The following is a 19,744-nucleotide window of genomic DNA, read 5'->3' as shown; positions in this document are numbered from 1 at the left end:
CATGTCCTTCTTGTGTTTCAAAATATAATCACCCCTTCTCAATAGTCCCCTAAAGTCTTAACTCATCCCAGCATTAAGTCAAAAGTCTCAAATCCTAAGTCCAGAGTCTCATCAGGAAAAGATTCCTTAAATCATGTACCCATAAAAATCAGAACAAGTCATTTACTTCCAAGATACAATGAGGGTACTGATACTGGGTAAACATTCGCATTTCAAAAGGGAGAAATTGGCCAAAAGAAAGGGGCTACAGGCCCCATGCAAGTCTGAAGCCTAGCAGGGCAGTCATTAAATCTTAAAGCTCCCAAATAATCTCCTTTGATTCCTTGCCCCACATCCAGGGCACACTGCTGCAAGAAATGGGCTCCCAAAGTCTTGGCAGCTCTTTCTCTGTGTCTCTGTAGGGCACAGTCCCCATAGCTGCCTCATGGATTGGAGTCGAGTGTTTGTGCATTTTTTACATGTATGACGTGAGCTGCTTGGTGGATCTATCACTCCAGGTACAGGAGGACAGTGGCCCTTCCCCACAGCTCCACGAGGAAGTGTCCCAGTGAAGACTCTGAGTGGAGCCTCCAACCCCATATTTACCCTCAGAACTGTCCTAGTAGAGGTTTTCTGTGAGGGCTGCAAGCGGGCTTCTGCCTGGACACCCAGGCTTTTTCATATATCCTCTGAAATCCAGATTGAGGCTGCCAAACCTCCTTTACTCTCATACCCTGTGAGCCTGCAAATTTAACACTGCACAGAAGCCACCAAGGCTTATGGCTTGCAACCTCTGAAGCAGTGGCTGGAGGTGTATCTGGGACCCTTTGAGCTGAGGCTGGAGCTAGAGCAGCCTGGCCAAGTGGCAGAGAAAGAAAAAGCATTGTCAGGAGGAGAATTCAAGCAGGCTGCAGAGCAACCACTTGCTAGAGATATTTGTATGATTGAAAGCCAAATGCTGGTAGCCAAAGCAATGGGAAAAAGACCTTGAAGGTATTTTAGAAGTCTTCCAGTCTGCCCCTCCTATCACAGACCTATCGGCCTATGAGGAAAGAATGGTTTCATAGGCCAGGCCCAGAGCTCTGATGCTCTTTACAGCCTTAGAACACTGCTCCCTGCATCCAGGCTGCTCCAGCTCCAAAGAGGAGAAATCTAAGTGTCCATCAGCTGATGAATGGATAAAGAAAACGTGGTATATAGACACGGTGGAATACTATTCGGCCATACAAAAGAGAATAAAATTATGTCTTTTGCAGCAACATGGTTGGAACCGGAGGCCACTATCTTCAGTGGAAGAACACAGAAATAGGAAGTCAAATTCTGCATGTTCTCACTTGCCAGTGGAAGCTAAATAATGTGTACACATAGACATAGAGCATGGAATGACAGACATGGGAACTCAAAAGGGTGGGAGGGTAGAGGGTGCCTAGGGATGAGAAATTACTTCATGGGTACAATGCACATTATTCAGACAATGAGTACACTGAAACCCCAGGCTTTACCACTATGCAATATATCCATGTAACATAACTACACTTGGGCCCCTTGAATATATACAATTTTTTTTAAATGCACCCCCCCCCAAAAAAAACAACAAAAAAGCAAAAACAAAGGAAACAAATAACTATTCTTTGCCTTCTTAGAGTGGAACAACCTCTTGCAAAGAAAAGTCTCCTGAAAAGGAATTTTGATTAACTTCCATCAACTTGTTTCTTGTTTTCAGCAGGCCTCATGGGGGGTAGGTTGGGCTTTCTGATGTCCGATTTGAATTCTCTTGTGTTCTTTTGTTTTGAGACAGAGTCTTCCTCTGTCACCCAGGCTGGAGTGTGGTGGTGTGATTATAGCTTGCCGTAACCTCTAACTCCTGGGCCCAAGTGACCCTCCCACCTCAGCCTCCTGAGTACCGAGGACTACAGGTTCATGCCACTACATCCAACTAGTTAATTTTTTTTTTTCTTTGTAGAGACAGGGTTTTACTATGTTGCCCAGGAGGGTCTCAAATTCCTGGCCTTAGACTATCCTCCAATCTTGGCTTCACAAAGTATTGGGATTACAGGCGTGAGCCACTGCACTCGTTCTCCTGTTTTCTAATAGAAAGTTTTTTTTTTTTTTTTTTTAATTATCACTTTTCAGATTCCAAACTGACATAGATTTGGAGTTTTAGCCATTGCAATTGTAAATTGCAAAGCAATTTATAGCATACAAGCTGCTTTCTACAAACATCACTTTATGTAATCTTCACCACAGTGCTGTGAAATAGGCATTATTTTCTTAACTTTGTAAGTGAAGGAATGAAAGCTCAGAGAATGTAAATAGCTTTTCCAAAGTTCCAAAGCTAGGGAGGGGCAGAAGTGAGAACCAATTTCAGGTCTGTATCTCCAGTGTGCTGTCTTTCAAACCAGAGAGCTAGTTAAAATGATTAACAGCCCTTAAACCAGCCACCTGGTCACCATGTTACCTAGACATCTCCCTTTGCATTGTGGGAGTATGTGAACCACCTACATGAAGACGTTGTCATTCCTTAATTATCAGGTTTGTTACTGATCAGTCATACTCCCGATTTTTCCTAATTGTGTATGTGTGTTTGTTTGCCTTAAGAGGAAGTCAAGTTTTCTTCACACACACACACACACACACACACACACACACACACTTTCTCTCTCTCTCTCTCTCACACACACACACACACTCACACACGCATAAATTCAGAGTAAGAAATTTACTAGTTTACTATTAACAAACTTAAAAACTCAAAAAAGACGGGGGGGATTTTGAGGGCACAAGAAAATTCATAAGGGACTAGATAATGAATAAATATATTCACTAAAAATGTGGCACCCCTATTTAGTGCTCTGCCTTTTTAAAAGATATGATACATATCTTCTTAGCACAATATATCCACTATTATCCATTTAATTTCCATTTACTTCCCCCTACTTGCTAGAACTTTTCAAGCTTTCACTCCCCTGCTGTTTTAATGACAGGCTAGATAGTCCTTTTGCTTTCCTTCCTATAATGAGCACGTTAAAAGGCAAGTTTTCTGCATCTGTTCGCCACACAATGGGCAATGTGATTTTACAACTGGGATGCCAAGGCAGTCTCTGGAAACACAGTGGGCCCTGGTTAAGTTGGAACGTTTGAATGCTTCGGTTAACTTTTATTGAACTTGCTTGGTGAACTGCAGGAGCCCTTATCAAGCCTCCTTCTCAACACACGGGATTTCAAAGGCTTACCCCTCTGGAAGTCTTTTTTTTTTTCCACAAGGTAATTTTTATTTTTATTTTATTTTTCCCATTTATTTATTTTATTGCATTTTAGGCTTTGGGGTACATATGAAGAACATGCAAGATTGTTGCATAGGTACACACATGGCAGTGTGATTTGCTGCCTTCCTCCCCATCACCTACATCTGGCATCTCTCCCCTTGCTATCTCTCCCCAGCTCCCCACCCTCCACCGTCCCTCCCCTATTTCCCCCCAACTGACCCCACTGTGTAGTGCTCCCCTCCCTGTGTCCATGTGTTCTCATTGTTCAACACCCGCCTATGAGTGAGTGGAAGTCTTAACCAATACCCCTGCTCCCATCAGTTCCCTTCCTCCTAATAGTCACGACAGGTGCTCTTCTCTCTCCTATGACTTCATTGTAAAACTTGCAACTTTTTCTTAACAATTTTATCTCCTTTACTGTTTCTTGCAAAGACTCACCACATTTTCTGATTATTCCCAACAGAAGAACTCACCGGAACACAAGACCTCATGAATGGGGAATATGTAAATCACAAATAGATCCATGTTCTCCAAATTCAAATGCTTCATTAAGGGGAACTGGAGCATCAGAAACAATTAGTATATCTTGGCTAGTTATAAAGAAAATTCAGCATTTGGTAAAATGTTACAGCTTCCTCAAAATTTAAATTTTTAAACTAACTTCTAAACTTTCTTTAGTTATTAAAAATTGTTATCAGAATAGCCCACATTACAAAATTGTTACTTGCAAAAAGGTGATATTTTGAGATTTGTAAAGATTCAAAACCAAAGAATTATGATACTTTGAATAGAGAGTAAATGAATAAATCCATGGTTGACCCCATTATGACGTTTGTATTGTCTTATTGGTAAGGAGTAGGGATGAGAATATAGTATACAGCAGAATGCTAGGCTGGATGACTCAGGCTTTGCTGGCTGAACCGCACAGGATGGGTCCTTGGAACCTACGTGAGTGTGGGTGCTCATTTGCAGAATGAGAGCGTCAGACACCGTGATCCCTATGGATCTGTAACTTCAAGATCTGGGATTTTTGGGAAAAGTTGAACAAAGCTTAGCAGTGGGTTCCAAGTTATCTGACCCCTCCTGCTTTTCTCTTGCTCACCACATCTGAAAGGTGGCATCCTTAACACTGAGGTCCAAGCTGGCTGAAGGCAGGAGGTCAACTTTGTATGCAGAGTCTGTTTCCCCTTCACCTGCCGTTTGGTTGTTTTTGTGCTGTGGGTCCTGGGCTCCTTCCTCTGTCCAACCTCTGAGCTGGGCCTCCCTCATATCAGCACTATTTTGGCTGTTAGCTGCTGGAGCAGCTGCTGCCCAGGAGGGCTCTGCTCATGCCCTGAGCTGACACATGACAACTTCTATTAGGCTGAGGTGCTCTGAGGGAAGCCAGTGGGCCCTACCAGCCATCTCCCTTCTGTTTCCCCATCTGCCGGCTCCTAGGGAGGTGGTGGCAGAGCTTAGGTAAAAGAGCACATCCGAAGTGAGGATGTGGTGGAGACCTGGAGGGGTTGCACTCTCCCTCTTTGTCAGATGTTGCCTGGCAGGAGTGGAACGTGTCCCTTAGGCGAAAATGGGGTGACTCAGGCTAGCCTGGCTCATGCTGAGGATGTCCAGTCTGCCTCTCACCATCCCTGCTGGGAGTTCCCACATGGAAATCATATTTGCAGCTTGGTTAAACATGACCAGGTGCTCCACAGAGGCAGTGCCAGAGGATTCTTGGCATGGCCTCTGCACTTGTTTGAATGTTGTGGCTTTTAATATTTATCCCAGTTCTTATGAGTGTTTGTGAACACCCGTGTGCATGTGTTACAGTCCCTTCCCAGGGTCTCCCAGCATAGGGATGTTCCCATCCATCAAACAGAAAGAGCAACAACAGGTTGTGGGGGGAGCTGGGGCAGGCTGGGTGAGGGCAGGGCCTGGGGAGCCTGTGGGCCCAGCCATGTGTTCTGCTGTTAGTGCATTGGGCTGACAAGGTGGGAGGCTGCTGTGCTGGGACCCCTTCTCTCAGCCAGGGATCCCATAAGTTCCCAGACGCTACAGCTTGAAGGGAGGGGCCTGAGACGTGATACGGTTCAATGCCTTTATTTTCTGAAGATGAAAATAAGGCCCAGAGAGGGGCAGTGACTTGTGAAAGACACATCTAATTGTAACAGGAGCTGAACCACCAAAATCTAGGTTGTGTGTGTGCAGGCTCTTAGCTGTCTCATTGGTGCTGGGGTCCAGGAAGAGCCTATTGACTGAATGAATAAGCCAGCTCAGTCTCCTGCATCCTAAGTCAATGCTTACACAATGCTTACACAATGCTTCCTTCTCCACCAAGAAGGACCCTAAGATTTCTTATGGTTATTGAGATTGTATGTCCCTGTTTCTTTTGGTTTACCCTCTCAAAACATACCAGTTTGGATAATAAATCATATGGTCTCATTATCTAGGATTGTCTCATTTTCTAGAATGCTTCTTCTTCAAACATATGTATTCCTGGGCCAGAGTTACTCCTGTGACTGCTGGCTCAAAGCTTCACAGAGGTTCTGATGAGTTCCTGGGTTCAGGTGGTGGGAGTTCTAACGGACACGTATGAACCCAGTTACTCATGACTGGATTCATCCTAACAAAGGAATTCAAAAGCAATTCTCTAGAATTCATTTGCCTCATCTGTAAAAGGAAGGAGCTATAGTGGGGGGATTCCTAAGGCCCCTGACAGCTCAAAAATCTGCATCTAAAAATTAATTTCCAGGATCATTCTGCCCCTTGCAATGTTGTGGTTCTTCTCTAGCTTCTGCAGTGAGGTGATCGGGGGCACATCTGCGTAGTGTCTTAGAGGTTGTACGTGCCAGATGCCTAATATGAGAGATAGTAGCTTTACAGCCAACATGACAGATGCCTGTCCCTGTCCTTCCTTCAGGTTCCCAAATTGCAATCTCTAAGCACTGGGTTTGAGGAGAGCCCAAGGACACATGGAGAGGCCGGACTCCCATTTCCAAGTCCTTACCCTTTGTCCCTCATGTTACCCTGCCTGATGTGCAAAACTTGGGGCTCCCAGAAGTCAGGGCATGGGCAGTGGGAGAGGATTGCTGACTTCCCAGTATAAGGCTGTTCTCTAGGGGTGCTACTCAAAAAGAGGGGTGCCAAAAAGGCCCCCATCTCCTAGGCCCTCAGACCAATTTGATGCCTGATCTTGGGAAAACACAATCTCTCTAGGGAGAGCTTGTTCTTAAAAACATTTGATTTGTAAGTCCTGGTTTTGCCTTTCCAAACAGACAGAAGCTACCTCCAGCTGCATTTATTGAGAGCTGTGAAATATCATGGGGTCTCATGGAGTGGTAGTTAAGTCAGGTTGCCTAGGATCAAATCCTGGCTCAACCTTTCTAGCCGTGTGACTCTTGGTAACATTCTTTCTTAATCTCCCTTATTCTCATTTGCAAACATTTGTCCTTATAGGACTATTTTGAGGATTAAATGGGATAATTCTTATTTCAAGGAGAATACAGTGCCCACAGTGGTGGAGTCTTTGTGAACATAGTGAACACACTGGACTTTTGGTACTTACAGTCCTTTGATCCACTGAAAGGGGCCATGGCTTCAAGGATGATGCATAAACCCATTTGGTGCACTTGAGCAGGCAGGCAGGGTTTGGGCATTGGATCAAGGTAGACGGAGGAGGAAGAACTCTGCAGTCATTCTGGGGCTGCTGCTCTCATCAGTGAGTCACTAATGGGCAATGGGAGGTCCCCTTAGAAAGGGGTGCATGTGCCTGAGCCTCAGGCAAAATTGGCCTTGGTGTTGATTCTCAAGGTCTCTTCTCAATGCCAGGGGAGAGACATCTGGGGAGGTTGTGAAGTACTATCAAGTTCTTATGATTCTGATGTGTTTATGGCAGTGAGTAAAATTCATAGGTCATTTAAGAGCTTTGCCTCCCATTTCACATAGCTGGTCCTCTTTAGCCAGGCTGTATGTGCTCCAGAAAGAAGTCAGCATCAGCACCTAGAGGCACACCTTCTCTTCCTAGTCCTGGGAGGCTCTGAGAGGGAGGCCAGGAGAGAAGTGGAGGGTGAGGCTGATGGCCTACCTGTGCAGCACTCGGGCCAACCTCCAATGTCCAGAACCACGTTCTCCAGCACATGGTCCTGGGTAAAGAGGACTAGAGCTAGAATTCATCCACTCTCTGGATGGGGTCCTGAGTCCCAGCACTCTTTGGGACCTAGAGGCTCACCTGTGATCTTTTCCTGATGATATCCACAGTTTTAATAAAGTCTGGCTCCCTGAAGAGAACCTGTAGTACACACAAGACATTGGGAAGGTAACTGTCCATGGGTTAGGACAAAGAAAGTCAATTCTGGTGGCTCTTGTCCATTGAAGTCTAATAGGATTTAATCCTAGGTTAAAGAAAGGATTTGCTTTACTCAAAACTACTCGAAGGTACTGGGAAGCAAAGTTTAAGAATGGTTCACAGCTTAATGAGAAACAGATGTGGGCCTGATCTTGACAAACTGGCTGTGGACACAAAGCTCAAGTCTCTTCCTCCTGACCACAAAGATAATGACTTTCACAAAGGTCTTCTGGGAAAAGACAATGAGATTCCCAGCGAAGGGCTAAGCCCCGCTAAGTTCAATTTCAGCTAACCTCTTTCTCTTCCTTTCTTTCCTTAATTCATGCAGTTTTCTATGTCTTTTCACAGTTTTTCTGACTTGATGGTGCCTGGTCAAGAAAGGGCCACAAAACAAGTCAGTCCCAGGATGAGCCATGTGGCAAAGGGCAGCTGAACACAGTCTCCATCTGTCTGAATTAGGCACTGGTGATCTGGCTTATTGGTGGAAGTCACCTGTCACTCAGACACCTAGGGGCCCAGGTGCTCCATGTTTAAATTATGTAAAGGTTATTAGAGAAACATGCGAAAGTGTCTCTGGTACCAATGAGAACAGGCACAGATAAGAAGGGGTGAGGCCTCAGTGGAACAAATGGAGGGTTAGATGCCGGGAAGCATTCCCACCAGGAAAGACGTTTCCTCCCCAGGAGGGCTATGACAATAAGAAGCTCGTATGTATGGCCCAGGAAGAAGGTTTTCTATAAAAAAGGCAGGGATGGTTGACTTTTCAGGGCATTTAGCCACCTGAAGAGTCTGCCACCTACCCTCCAAGGGAACCATGTCAGGAGTCTCACCAACGGAAAAAAAATCTTAACTCATTTGCTTTGCAGATATAATGGAAATCCCAGGGGCATAAGCCTTATGCCCAGAAAGTGGCAGAGCCTGAGGCAGGCAGATGCACATCTTCTGACTTCCACCCTGGTGGNCTTGCTCTAAAGGGAGCAGAGAAATGTGGAAAAGAATGTAGGTGCAAGGAAAGGATTTGTGACAATCAGCCTCCAAGATGGCTCCCAGTGATCCCTGCCTCCAGATATTCACACCTTTGTGTAATCCCCTCACCTTGAGCATGGGCTGGACTTACAGACTTGCTTCTAGTGGAAAGAATACAGCAGAAGCAATACATAGAATATCACTTCTAAGGTTAGGTTGTAAAAGGACTGAGGCTTCTGTCTTTGGTGCCTCTGCTCTCTCTCTCTCTCTCTTCTTCTGTCCCAGGTATTTAATAAAGGTGTGTTGATTGACACAGGAATTATTCCATCCATAAATTGGAACCTTGGTATGGGAGGAAAAAGCAATGTAGGGCTAGATCTCATCTCTGCAGCTGGAGTGACTGGACTGAGGTACTCAGGAAGCAACATTCCCTGCATCTGGGATTCTATGGACATCAACACTCACTTGCACACAGATGGTTTCTGTTTCCCACCCCCATTCTCAGTGTGTGAAATCATTCCAGCATCTAAACTGCTGTCTTCATGCATGGCACCTCAAGTCTCTCTGCTCAGGAGCCAGAATAATGCATGCAGCCAAGTCTCTGAGCTGATTGAATGAGAGGGGAAGACTGGAGGCTAGATTTACCTGCTGGGAGAGCCCTTGGTCACTCTTCTGGCTTTATTTTCACCCGGCATGACAAAGCACCAGCAACTATAGGCCGCCCCAGAGAGCACTGGAGGCTTCTGACCTTTTCATCTCTGGCAATCTGTGGTCTTAAGAGAAGATAACATAATGGCCCTCTGTTCTTAGTGGGCTCTGCTGAGTTAAGCTGGGCTAATGGGAGAATGGTAAAAGCCCTGGGGGAGGTGGGTAAGGGTTCCCGAAGGTCATCTTATCCATTCTTCTGTCTCTGGGAAGGGCAGCTAATTAACAACTTAGTGGGTCAGAAACGCAGTGGGAAGAAGGTGAGTCTGATCACCCTTTAATTTGGGATGTACAGAAAGGAAGATTCTACAGTTTCCTTAGTTAGTAATCTGGTACCTCATGTCCTGGATGCTCAGTTCTTTCTGCTTCGCTTTTCATCCAGCTGGTCCCTATTTTCATCCATGCCTCTTACTCTGTCTGAGGTTCAGCTGATTCTGGAGACTAAACCTTCATATCCATTAAAGAACTTCTTTTGGCCCCTGCCACACTCATACTTCTCCAGACTTCATCTTGAAGATTTTCATTAAGAACAGAATGTATGTAGCTAAAGTCTGGGCAAGAGACAGATGATGAGGAGGTGATAACAACGAACAGATAAGTTAGGGCCTTCAGGAATTTTGATGTCATGAGAATTTGGCTTTAAACATCTTTCTCTGTCACTTGAAGAGCTTGGATGTTTGCAGAAGCTCGAGAAGATGATTGGTCAAGAGAAGATCACCTTGGTCAAGGGAGATCCAAGCCCAATACACGGGCTTTCGTCTTTCTGTCTCATAGTCTTTCCAAAGATGTAAGTTTCATAGCCCTGAATCACTGTACAGGATATGACTGCTTGCTTCTCTGGAGAGAAAAGAGGAAAATAAAAATCTCATCCTTTCTCAAAAAATAAAAGACAGTCAAAAGGCTCCTTAGTCTCATTAAACAGGCGTGTTGGACTTCAAATAGCTCTCACCACATAACATGTTGATGAGTTAAGTGTTAATGAATCAGAAACATATGGATAAAATTTCCCTGAAAATACACAAGGGTTTTGGAATCAAGAGGAGTCACCCCTACCCCCAGCCCTGACCACCCCCTTGGCTGTGGGCTCAGGAGTTAGGAACTTGCCTCCCCTCCCGGGCTCACTCATGGGGCTGCTCCCTTTCTGGCCACCCAGACTGCTCTCAGCTTCTCCCTGGAATTCTTCCTCCTCTCCTATGGCTTAGTGGCCAAGTGGCAGGGGTGGGCTGAGAAACGACAGGTCAACTACTGAGAGAGATGAATGACACAGGAGAGAGAGGCTGGGGAGTAGTGAGCCCAGTGCTCAGGCGATGGGCCACGTGCTGGGTGCCGGAGGGACTCTGCTGGCTGCTGCATGCTGGCTGCAGGTTTGGGGCTCTTCGGAAAGTAGTTTAAGATGTTTTCTTTCTTTCCAAGCAACATGAAATTCTCTTGATCCATACTCACTGATTTGTGTTTTCCAGGTTGCCAGGGTTTCCTGGAGATTGATCCTGCCTCTTTGCAGGGACTGGGACAGATGATTTGGAACTCCCCAAGATGGGCACTTCTGAGCAGAATTCATGCCTGGGGTCACCTCAGCTTTTCAGAGCTAATCTCACCTGCCTCACACAAAATCCCGCTGCCTTCCATGCCGGGTTAAAGTGGCTCAGAGTAAATTAAAGGCCTTTACTGTGGGCCTGGGAGCTCTGCAGCCCGACTCAGCTTCTGGTGAAGAGCTTGAGAGCCGGGCCGTGTCTGTGGAGTGAGGGGCCCAGTTCCTTTCTTCTTCTTGCCTGCGATTCTCAGATGATTAGCTGTCACCCCAGCAGACCCAACAGTGGCACACAGGGACACATTCCATGCAGGAGTGTGGATGATTCCCATATTAGATTCTTTAAACCTCATCTTATATTAATTTGGGGTTCCTTCGGAGTATACCTTGAATAAAGAATTTTGGTGCAATGATTTATTCATGAGGTGATTCCAGGAAACACAGTAGAAAATAGGTAAAGTGGGGCCAGGTGTGGTGGCTCACGCCTGTAATCCCAGCACTCTGGGAGGCTGAGGCTGTGGATCACTTGAGGTCAGAAGTTTGAGACCCTCCTGGCCAACATGGTGAAACCCTATTTCTACCAAAAATACAAAAATAGCTGGGGGTGGTGGCGTGCACCTGTAATCCCAGCTACTCGGGAGGCTGAGGTGGGAGAATTGCTTGAACCTGGGAGGCGGAGGTTGCAGTGAGCCGAGATCGCACCATTGTGCTCCAGCCTGGGCGACAGAGTGAGATTGTGTCTAAAAAAATAAAAAAGAAACTAGGGTAAGTGGGATGAGGGGAGCAGATGTGTTAGTGAGCAGGTTGTTTGTGTGGGCACCCGGGGTCAGTCCGGATGGGGATATTCCGGGAGGCACTCCCTCTAGGAGGAAACTGGGTGTTTATCTACCAACTCCCACTCCTCCTGGGTTCCTCCTGGGACACTGGCTTCCCTGTGCTCTCAGTCTGCCCCATGTATAGATAGGTCATATTCCTGAGGCCAGAGAAAGCCCCAGGGCAGAGAGATGATGGTGGCTGAGGTAGGGAGCTGTTGGAGTGGCTGTGGGTGGCCTTCAGGGAGGAATAAGGGAAGAAGGGTTGGCACAGACATCATCTCCTGCAAGGATCCGGATGTGCTCTCACTCCCCTTCTTTCTGCTCTTTGAGATTGATTCACTTCTCACTCAAGTCTTGGATGCAGAAGGAAAGAGCGAGCAAAATAAATTAGGTGCCCCCAAATGCATTTGTTTGCGGGGACCAGAGAGTTGAAGGTACCAATGTGTGTTTGCATCGCTTGCCAAGCTGTGGCTCGGAGTGTCTGGCCTAAGAGCGGCCATGCCCGCCGGCCCCCAGGGCCCACTGCAGACTACACGGGGCCCTGAGCTCTCCTGCCTGTCCTGGCTTTTGGCATTTCTGGCCTGACACAGTCATCGTCTAAAACCTTGGTTTGGGGTCTTTTTATATGCCTTCCCACACTTCCTGGGATCACTGGTCAGCTTCAGAGCCAGACTGTTGCTTCGAGGGTCCTGAGGGAGGGGAAGAGGGCAGGATGGATGAGTGCAATGAAATCGTGACCTTCTTCCTACGATGGGGTGAGCATTATCATGCCAAGGCTGAAAATTAGATATTCTTCATGCACAGAGAAGACAGGCAAGGGGGAAGATGGGACAGCCAGGTGGAAGCTGGGAGGCTGAAAGATTATAGCTTTTAAGAGGATCCTGTCCAGATTTGATGGCCTCTGAGGGGCCTCCTGGTTCTCTAAATACAAAGTTTCTCTACCACACAATATTGAAATCCTGCTTTAAGACATTCATGTTAATCCATTCTTTATTTCTTAATTTCACATCATGTTCGTTAGCCTTAAAATGATAATCAAGCCAAAGGCAGTTTTGCCGGTCCTTGAAGATGATTGAGTTTGTGTGCGGACCGGCAGTCAGCCTTCAGAAGGATTCCTGCAGGTGAGGGGAGGAGCCGCTTTTGGCTCTGAGCCACTGGACAGAGTGGAGAGAAGCACAGCAATGGGGATGAGCAGGAGTGAGTGGGAGAAGAAAGGAGCACGCCTTGGTCGTCTTCTCCTCGCTCTCTTTCCCCGTGATTCATGCCATCATCACTTCCCATCTCGGAGCCCGGGCTCACAGCCATCCCAAAGCCTTTCCTGCTCTGCTTGGCTGGAAACAGATGCAGACTGACAGATGTCTCCTTCAGGAACTGTGACCTCTCACACCCATCGTGGGGCGGCCACACCCTTCCAGGCCCTGCAGAGAACAGCTCTTCTCAGGACTCTACCAAGAGCACCAGGCCTGTCCCTGAAGCCCTCCAATATGGGGCTTCCTCCCTCCCAGCTCTTTCCCCCTCCACCCCCCTGTCCTTGCATGTGCCCCACTCCAGTCCTGCTGGCTTCCAATGCCTTAACGCGACATTCCCTTCCCCTCCTGCAGGTGCAGCTCCACCCCTCTCAGAGCTTTCTAGATCTCCTCGCTCTTTTTTTCTCTTGCTGGAAGATTTGGTTGCGAGGTGTGTGTCGGGGGGTACATAGTCTTTGGAGGCCCCGTCAGCCAGTCCAGTGCCCACATCTCTGCCTGCCTCTCTTACCGCTCTTGCTGCTCCATCCTTGTTCCTTGGCTTTGCCTGCCTTTCCTGACAGTGGCAGTCCCTTTCCACATCCTAGGGTGCTGTGAGAACCAAATGAGACCATATACACGAAGTGCGTGGTAAACCATAAAATCTCCAAAAGTAAAGGGAACAATGCAATCCATTTTTACAGAAAACCAAGGTCCCCAGAAGCTCATCAGTCCTGGGGTGGACACAAGACCAGCTTCCATCTGGTCAGTGGTTCTCATGGCTCACTATAATCAGAGTAACCCAAGAAGCGGGGTCAAGTGCAGCCTCTCCAGACCTCCTAATGCTCTCTGCTTCAGTGGGCCAGAGGAACCTGGATCCTGAACACACGGCCAAAGGGTTCTGAGAAGGAAGGCCTGGTAAAAGCCACCATATATTTAAAGAAAAAAGAAAAAAAGAAAAGAAAAAAAGAAAATAGCTGGGCGTGGTGGCTCACGCCTGTAATCCAAGCAGGAGGCCAAGGCAGACTGATCACCTGAGGTCGGGAGTTCAAGACCAGCCTGACCAACATGGTAAAACCTCATCTTTATTAAAAAAAAAAAAAAAAAAAAAAAAGACACTCACCTAGATTGTCTGACTCTTGACCCTCCTTCACCCAAATCTAGATCATTCTCTTGCTGAATCCTACCAAGGGGTGCTTAACTCCCTGTGTTTACCTTTGTAAATTCACTTTCTATTTTCCAAAGGACTCAGGTTGGGGCCCAGGCCTGTGGGCTGATGGCAAAGAAGTAACTAGAAATTGGCTCCCCAAACAGCAGCTTCTGAAGCTTTCTGGAGGATAAAGCCAGAGTTCTCAAAGCAGGTAGGAGCAGGAGACCATGTCCCACCCTGGAGCCCCCAACTTGGCTTGGAGGCCTCCCTGGGCACAGAGGCAGTGAAAGTCATCAGCACCTTTCCTTGAGCCAGTAGAGAGGTTCTAGGGAACCTCCCTACTTCCTATGTAAACTCATCCCTCTGGGCAGCACCCCCCTTTCTAGCAGACACTGCACTCGCACAGCGGCTTTCTCAGGATGCTGTGTGCTGCCATGCTCGTCCCCCTCAGGGCTTTCCAGGGCAGTGGTGGGTGTGGAAAGGCCCCTCCTGTTTAGATGTGTACAGGGAAGCATGTGGATGAAGGCATTGCTAGGTGATGCTGAGAGGGCAACAGCCTGCTGCAGATTGCGGAAGACATGGCGTTGTCAGTGTGCAAGAGGCCAGCTGGGCCCAGGGTAGAGGGGAGCTGGTGCCCAGCACCAGGTCCATGGGGGAGCCAAGCAGCTGGGAGGACCAGCCTCGGGAAGGGTGTGACACAGAGTGGACAATGATAAAGAAAACAAGGGACCAAAGGGACCAGGGCTGAGGCTCTTCTGGCTTGCAGGAGCTGGCTGTGTGGCCTTCCACATGGTACCTCCCTTCCATGGGCCTCTGCCTGCCTGGGGACATATCAGAGACTGAAGTCTTAACAGGCGCTGGTTACCCAGAACAGCACATGTTTTCAACAAGAGGATTGGCTGAAATCAGCGTTCTCAAACATTTTTCTATGAACAGAGGTTTCCACTGCTGGGCCATCCCCAGGGGAGCCCGTCCTGAGGAGGAGTCCTGGCCACACTTACTCGCTGTCTCACTTCCATGCATTCCTGGAGTCCTTAGGGGAATTTGTCTTCTGAGCTGACCTGGTGCAGTGGTTTTTGGTGAGTAACTGAATTATAGCTCTATCCCCCTTTCTCAGGTGGCTCACTGTGCCGGGGACTGAACAGTCCTTGGTGATATAAGAGGCTGAACCACAAGTCACTTCAGGAGGTGGATGTCTATTTCATGCTCTGCAAGAAGCACTGCAAAATATTCACAACTCCCAAGCTAGCAGAGTGTCAGATCCCCCTGAGATTCTCACTGCTATGCATAGTAATATGACTCATCATTTCTTATCAGTTGCCTGAATGAATAAATTTGCTTATTGATTGGGTCCTGATGGCTCCCGTCTTCGAGTTCTGTGAGAAAAAACTTGTGCAGTAAGTTGTTCCAGCTGATACCTTAGCTAGGATTTACTCTTCAGGTCATTTTCAAACCCTTCTAGGCAGCTGGCTATGAGGTTCTGGAAAGAATGGGAGTGGTGTTCAGGGCGGAACAGCAGGGCCTTTCCTCTACGTGGACAGCCGGGAAGTGTGCTGCCCAGACCCCTGTTCAGGGCAGGACTTCTTGCCCAGCTACGGGTGTGTGGTCAGCAGATGGTTTCCAGCTGTCAGCTCCCTTGGCGTTGACCTCGGCTGCAGAGAACAAACTTGCTCAAGGTCACACTTCTCAGGGCAGCCCACCTCCAGTGACTGGGCAAGATGGAGTACACAGGCCTGGCCATTTCTGCTTGACCCAGGATGGGATGACCAGCAATACACACTTCAGAGCTTCCCACCAGTTTGGCCAAGACCTTGTCACACTGCATCACATTTAATATCTCCCTCCCCCAATCCTTCTTCTACCGCCTCCCACAAGTGATGATCCCTAATAAACATGCACCTAAAGTCCACCTCAGCATCTGCTTCCAGAGAACACAGCTGGGACCCCTTACTTCACAGATCTCCCTAGAGGCGGTTCAGAATCTTGCTTTATGCCCAGTCCCTCCCCGAAACCAGTAAAGCTGATCTACAGCCCTCCAAAACACATTCTGACCAAGTCAAATCATAGCTACCAGAGAATACTGGGGACGATATCAGAGATGGCTGCTATGGGATCCAGTTGCCTAGGAAAAAAAATCTATCAAGCCCATACTAGCCTCAGGCCCTAGGGCCTTTGCATTTCATGTTCTCTTTCAGGAATGCTAGAGTTTGTGCCCAATTCACCTTCTCAGACAAGTCTCTCTAGACCCCCAATCAACATGATCATCTGCTCAACACACAGTCACCCCACTACACATTGTGTTGTTTGTGATTTTCTGTTGCAATAAAAACTAAAGGTAAACTTGGATACTTGGGTTTTCAGTGTCTGTCTCTTCCCACCGAAATATGAATCCCTGGTTGTTCATCTCCTCAACCCAGGACCTTGCATTCTTTCTTAAGTATCAGATAGAGAATGACTGCATGAATAGGATGGACAAATACTTTTTGAGTGGAAAAAAGAGAATCTAAGAATTTAATATTTTAAATATTTTTAATTTTTAAAATCTTTTAAATAGTTTGTTTCTCAAATATTTATTTTTACTTTTTCTTTCTAGTTAAGGTAAGCGGCACTGGTTTTTCACTTAGAGAAGGGACAGACAAACTTTCTTCTTCAGAGAGCCACTTACTAAATATTTTTGGTTTTGCAGGTCACAAGGGCTTGATTTTAACCAAGTAAGTTGCCCAAGATTATTCAGATTTTTGGCTTTGCAGGTCACAACTACTTAACTCTGGTTGTGGCACAAAGGCAGCCATTGACAATACAAAAAGAATGGGCATGGCTGTGTTACAATAAAACTTTATTTGAAAAAACAGGTGGATGTCTGAATTTGACTGGCAGTTGTTACTTAGAGTAGTAATATACAATTTCCTACAAATAACTTTATTGAAGAAAAAAAGGAAGTCCATTTAAATAAAAGTATTAACTAAATAGCCATATAGAAAGAATATGCAAATTCCTAATGTTGGGTTAGTTCTACTGTTTCTTGCAGCATCTGTGGCCATAGTCGTGGAGGTGAGGGAGGTGGAAGGGAGAAAAACCTTTAATTTAATGTTGCCAAACAGGATGGGAGGCTCACTTGGATATTCCCAAGATCTTGGTAGGGCCAGAGTTCTGCTTATTCTCCCCTTGTTATTCCTTCACCCTATATTCTTTTCACCTGTTCCTTCATCCTGTGTTCTTTTCAACTCTGTTCCTAGAACTAGCGGTTGTCATAAAATGCTCTTGCTTGGTAAGCAATTTTTCCATGGAGTTTAAATGCCCCCAGGTTGGATGTGGCCCCATTTACCTACCTCACAAATATACCCTGAGCTTAAACATAAACATGACAGGGCACTGAGTAGGTAGATGTGGCAGAAAGTGGCAAAGTTAGACCGAAATTCCTAAACTTTTAGGAATAAGAATGGCTCGGCTCTGCGGAGCACTTAACACAAACCAGGCCTGATCTAAGCACTTCACATGTATTAACTGATTCAGTTCTCACAGTCCTCTTACAATAATGGTATTATTTCCATTTACAGATGAGACAACTGAGGCACAGGAGCTAGGTAAATTGCCCAAGATTGTTCAGCTAGCAAGAGGCAGAGCTAGGATATGGACCCAGGTCATCGGCACCAGAGCCATGCTGCCAACATATACACCTGTGATGATATGCTACAGAGTTCCATGAGATAGCAATATCAGTGTTTCCTAGGAGTCCATCAATTCACTATTCTTTCTCCATAACCTTTAAAAAATCATTTATTTATTTATTCATTCATTCATTATTTTTATTGAAGTGAAACTCACATCATGTAAAATCAAACATTTAAAATAATAAAATTCAGGCTAGGTGCAGTGGTTCATGTCTGTAATCTGAGAGCTTTGGGAAGCTGAGGCAGGAGGGTCACTTGAGGTCAGGAGTTAGAGACCAGCCTGGGCAAACAGTGAGACTCTATCTCTACAAAAACATTAAAACAAAAAGTATACAATTTAATGTATAAGTGCCATTTAATGCATTCATAATGTTGTGCAAGCACCACTTCTCTTGAGTTTCAATGCTTTTTAAAAAATAACCCCAGGAGAATACCCCATATCTATGAAGTAATCCTTCCCTAGTTGCTTCTTCCTCATCTACTGGCAATGTAATTTGCTTTGTCTCTGGTAATTTGGCTTCTCTGAATATTTTATATAAAAATATAATAGGCACCTTTTGTGTCTGGCTTCTTCCATTTAACATGTTTTCAAGGTTCATCTAAGTTGTGGAATGAATCAATACTTTGTTCTTTTTTGTGGCTGAATAATATTCCATTGAGTGGATGTACTATATTTCGTTTATCCATTTCTGTTGATGAATAGTTGGGTTGTTTCCACCTTTTGACTGTTGTGAATAGGGTTGATATAAACATGCATGAACAAATATTTGTTTATCTATTTTCAGTTATTTTGAGTACAGACCTAGGAGTAGAATTGCTGGGTCACATAGTACTCACTGTTTAACTTTTTTGTGGAACTGCCAAACTGTTCTCCATAGTGGCTGTACCATGTTACATTCCCAGTGAGGTAGGAGGTGGGACTTGACTCTGGACCAGACTGAAGACTGACTGAAACAGGGAAGAGGCACCAGAAAACACAATCACCAGTGCCATGACAGTTTAGCATTGCCATGGCAACACCTGAAAATTACTGCCTTTTTCCATGGCAATGGCCTGGAAGTTACCACTCCTTTTGTAAAAATATCTGAAAACCTGCTCCTTAGTTTGCATATAATTACAAGTGGATAATTAAATATGACTGCAGAACTGCTCCTGAGCTGCTATTCTCAGCACATTGCCCATAGGGTAGCTGTGCTGTGCAGGAGCAGTCACAGAGTCGTAACGCTGCCTCCCTAATAAAGCTGTTTTCTTCTGCCACCCTCTCACTCTCAAATTCTTTCCTAAGTGAAGTCAAGAATCTTTCTGGGCTAAGCCCCGATTTTGGAGTTCTCCTGCCTTGCTCATATTTCTTCACATCATTACCAACACTTGTTATTTTTCATATTTTGATGTTTTTGTCTTTTAATATATTAATAGCTATCCCAGTGGATTTGAAGTGTTAACTCATTGCAGTTTTGATTCGCATCACATTAATGGACAGTTATGTTAAATCTCTCTTCATTGGCTGGGCATGGTGACTCATGCCTGTAATCCTTGGGAGGCCAAGGCATAGGATTGCTTGAGCCCTTGAGTTTGAGCTTGTATTGATCCGTGATCATGCCACTGCACTCCAGTCTGGTGACAGAGCAAGACTCTGTTTCTAAGAACAAACAAGTCAAACAAACAAAGAAAAAATCTCAAAACGTCACTTCATTAGTTTTTTGCTCATTTGTATAACTATTTGAGAGAAATATCCATTCAAGTACTTTAATCGGGTTGTATATCTTTGTATCGTTCTGTTGTAAGAATTCTTTGAATATTCTGAATGTTAGCTCCTTATCAGATATATAATTTGCAAATATTTTTTTCCCATTCTATAGGTTGTCTTTTTACTTTCTTGCTAATGCCCTTGTAACTGCGTCAGACGAATATTGTTTAACTTTTATGTAGCAAAGTTGTGAGCTGTTTCTCAGTTGCCATGGACCCTCAGGTTGAAGGTTATGTAACCTGAGCATGCCCAGATGAACCAAGTGTGCAACCACAAGGGAAATCTAAGTGCTTGGACCAAGGAATGGGAATGGAATTAAAAAACAGGAACAATACATAGCAGGACCCCATCAGATCCTGCCTCCCAACTT

The 19,744-nt window shown here is 45.8% G+C and overlaps 2 long non-coding RNA genes across 2 annotated transcripts in view; both read left to right on the top strand.

Moving 5' to 3' along the window:
* The window catches only part of LOC108308901, an 84,628-nt gene extending 73,351 nt beyond the window's left edge, over positions 1-11,277 (top strand). The window contains exon 3 of the long non-coding RNA XR_005201311.1: positions 10,701-11,277. This is a non-coding gene — a long non-coding RNA (uncharacterized LOC108308901). The remainder of the gene's footprint in view (positions 1-10,700) is intronic.
* A 2,644-nt stretch (positions 11,278-13,921) lies between these two features.
* LOC119472201 lies at positions 13,922-15,335 on the top strand. The gene is made up of 2 exons (XR_005201320.1): positions 13,922-15,035; positions 15,274-15,335. It is a non-coding gene; the product is annotated as an uncharacterized LOC119472201 (long non-coding RNA).
* Positions 15,336-19,744: the final 4,409 nt, after the last annotated feature.

Source organism: Cebus imitator, unplaced genomic scaffold (genome assembly GCF_001604975.1).
Source record: "Cebus imitator isolate Cc_AM_T3 unplaced genomic scaffold, Cebus_imitator-1.0 Scaffold89, whole genome shotgun sequence".
Classification (NCBI taxonomy): domain Eukaryota; kingdom Metazoa; phylum Chordata; class Mammalia; order Primates; family Cebidae; genus Cebus; species Cebus imitator.
Note: the sequence above shows the minus strand (reverse complement) of the source record. Positions and strands in the feature narration are given on the sequence as shown.